Source organism: Pinus tabuliformis, chromosome 2_2, assembly GCF_031772625.1.
Source record: "Pinus tabuliformis cultivar Carrire ecotype Pingquan chromosome 2_2, CPIR1, whole genome shotgun sequence".
NCBI lineage: Eukaryota > Viridiplantae > Streptophyta > Pinopsida > Pinales > Pinaceae > Pinus > Pinus tabuliformis.
This window is the reverse complement of record NC_142300.1, coordinates 661,871,388-661,874,827: the sequence shown is the minus strand read 5'-3', so window position 1 is coordinate 661,874,827 and position 3,440 is coordinate 661,871,388. Positions and strand designations below refer to the sequence as shown.

Below are 3,440 nucleotides of genomic sequence, written 5' to 3'. Positions count from 1 at the left end.
TGTTAGCTTTCTCATCACTTATAATCAAAGTTTTTAATGGCATATGGTTTCACTGTGTTATTTGGCCTTTTCTCGAGGCCGACAGAGACGAACCATATATTATTTGGTTTTTAAAAGTGTTGTATTAATGGTATAAGTTCACAGCGTAAACTAATACTAACGTTAGTCTCTAGTGTTAAATGCTATGTTATAGGTTATACTTGTTTGGATTTGAAATGCATTCCAGGAAAGCTAAGTTTAATGTATACAAGAAGGTGCTTGGGATACTTGAACAATATTATGGTGTTTACTTGAATCTCTTGCGTTTTATTATTTGAGTAATTGGCTATGCCATATAACTTGGCTCTACCACCTGCACACCATGCATTACTCTGTCTTATAACTTCCACCTGCACACTATGCATTGCCACCTATGGTTCCATCGCCACCTGTAGTTCCAGTTTAACCTAGCTTCCAAGTGCCCAGGCCGTTGTCTATTTAGGATCTCTTCCCTCTCGTCGGCCATCTCTGAGACTGTCTCGGCTACTCTTCCCTCTCGTCGGCCATCTCTGAGACTGTCTCAGCTATCTCTGAGACTATCTCAGCTATTTCGGCGATCTTAAGACTGTCTTTCATTCAGAGAGCTTTATCACTCTTTTTCTTTTAACGAAATCAATAAGCTCATTGGCGAAACTCCTGTTGTAGCTCTTCATCTGCACAGAACAGTCAGGTTGACGTCATTTCATGAAAATTCGCAGTGACATCAAGGTAATCTCCACAGGCTTTATTGGGTATATAATTCTTTCTTTTTAAATTTAGAAAATGTTCTGATTGCAATACAAAGTAAGGGTTACAAGTAGTGCGATTCATTACTAGTTACCTGGTGCCATTATTTAGATTGCATGCAGACAGAGTCGGTTTCTTCAATTCCTGCTCCTGGACTTGCTCTTGCTGCTTTTCCCTCAAAGTAAAAGGCAGACAGAGTCGGTTTCTTGAATTCCTGCTCCTGGACTTGCTCTGTGTATATAGTACAGGCATAGACTTCATGCAATTACTGTAACAAGAAATATATTTCATATTAAAATGCGCAAATATATTTCATATTAAAATCTGCATTTGGAGTGTAGCGATACAACAAAGTTTACAAAATTGGTTCAATAAACCTAGTTTACAAAGTTTACTAAATCTGTCTGAAATTGAAAAAATATGAAAAAATATCACTGCATCATGAAGATTGGCATTGTTAAAAAAAATTCAGATTCGAAAAATAGATGTTAGCTGGTGTTGTATGAGACTTTACTCACGAAGAAGTTTCATAATTGGATTTTTTTTCCTAATATTTTATTTAATGCCTCAATTGGCATGCTTTCTCCTATTCTCGTTTACCCAGTGATACCGTTCTATCTTGAGGATTTCATTGTTACTGGAAATCACTTCGCTATTAATAAATTCTAGAAGTGGATTTGCTTTTACCTGTTCTGTTTTTCTTTATTCTGACTAATTTATCCCTATGTGGTCTCTTGGCAGGAGATTCACAATGTTGGTACTTAACAAGGAATAAATTCGTGCCATACTAAGAGCCCGAAGGATATTAAAAAGCCAGAGGACCAGTTTGTAAAAATTGTAAAGGGCAGAGTTACCGTATCGTTATAGATCCAGCACCCATCACTCATAGTGTTCTCAAATCTTTTAGGATTCATCCAGCACCCATCACTCATAGTGTTCTCAAATCTTTTAGGATTCATTTCCAAAATGCTTTCTATGTATAGCTTATCCTCTTAGGATCTATTTCCGGAATGTTTTTTGTTTCAAAACCCTAATTTTAGGAATCCCCAAATACTAAAAATTTGAGAACAGCGTGTGTCCGGCTCTCAAAAACTCAAACTTCTGGTCAGTTTAGCGAAGGTAAATTTTTGAAATGGTACATCTCACATCTTGCCTAGTATATTGATATTTTTTACCATTCATTCAGAAATAAGAAGCAGAAGAATCGAAAGTTCTGGACAGAAAACTAATCTTTCGTGTAAATATAAAGTAATTAAGGTCAGCAAAATAAAGTTTAGTTGTGAACCTTCCACAGTGGGAAGGCATTGCAGCTAGAATGGACCATAGATAAGAAGCGCCAGTATCCAAAGTTATCAAAAGAAAACTAGCTTTTGTGTAAATACAAAGTAATCAAAATCAGCAAACTAAAGTTCAGTTGTGAACCTTCCACAGTTCCGACGAAGGCATTGCAGCTAGAATCCACTGTAGTAAGCACCAGTTTTGTCCCGTCCAACAAATTCTCGTTGCTGTTCACATCATTCACCGTCAATTCTATAGCCGTCTTTGCCACTCTTCCAATTGTAGAATTAAATCCAAAAAGAGCACCGACTTTCACAAAAGCAGGCCTTCTATTCCCAACATCCCTGACATTTGCATCAGCATCTGTGTAATAACTCGGACTTAATACAGAGAATGCTACAAACAAAACGACTAAATAATCCTGGTAATGCAGGAAATCCAGACACAAAAATGTCAGGGCAGACAAGCTGAAACAACCGTTGTTGCTGCGGTTGCGATTTTGATAAGCTGGTGTTTTTACAGTGTTTATTTTCTCTTACCACATGGTCGTATTCTTCAGAAACATGAAGACAGGTTTCATTTTCATGCAACATGTTTCATTTTCGTTTTCTATGAGCATGCCACGTTTCATTTTCAGTACCTTTCATGTGATCCTGCTAGGCCGTCGGTTCAACGTCTTGCATACGATGTGTAATCCGTTATCGTGGAAGACTCACATTGGCGGGCTAAGCGGGTTGTTTACACCTGTGATGGCGCCACCACTTGCAGCTGTCGTAAGCCCACTATAAACATGTGCTCTTATCACTGTACCAGTGAATGCGCCAATTGACCAAGCAAAAGTATTGATCCGTGATATAAATCCAAGATTATGTTATATATATATCTATTATTTCCTTATATGTGACAATAATACACACCAAGTAACAAAGATCTTTCACGTAAAATGCATTTTATTTGTTAAAATGCATTTCGGATAACAGTCAATAAATCTACGCCTGTAATGTTTGGTACCTCTTAATTGATAGTTCCCAGCTGAACGTAAAAAAGTTTCTATTCTAGTTCCACAGTTTTTACTGAAGATGAAATTCAGTAAAACTGCATATTTGTAATTACTAAGAGCTACGCCCAATTCTAGTTACGCATCGACTGTATTTTCCTCATGCTCAGCTTAAACAATTGAAACCTATTTGAATGACTGAATTGGTTTTGCATCGCACGCACAGCTCCAGCGACTTCTTACTGAGCATACACAATTATTAGAGGGCGTATTTGTCAATTATGTTTTTTGCCTGATCAGAGATCATTGGTGCTTATGGATCGGTGGGCCTTGTTGGCTGGATAGGCCCTTTGCATCGCACGCACAGCTCCAACGACTTCTTACTGAGCATACACAATTA

The 3,440-nt window shown here is 37.7% G+C and overlaps 1 long non-coding RNA gene across 1 annotated transcript; it reads left to right on the top strand.

The window, feature by feature from the left end:
• Nucleotides 1-571: 571 nt before the first annotated feature.
• LOC149194346 (uncharacterized) lies at nt 572-1,644 on the top strand. Its single transcript, XR_016255069.1, has 2 exons — nt 572-747; nt 1,507-1,644. It is a non-coding gene; the product is annotated as an uncharacterized LOC149194346 (long non-coding RNA).
• Nucleotides 1,645-3,440: the final 1,796 nt, after the last annotated feature.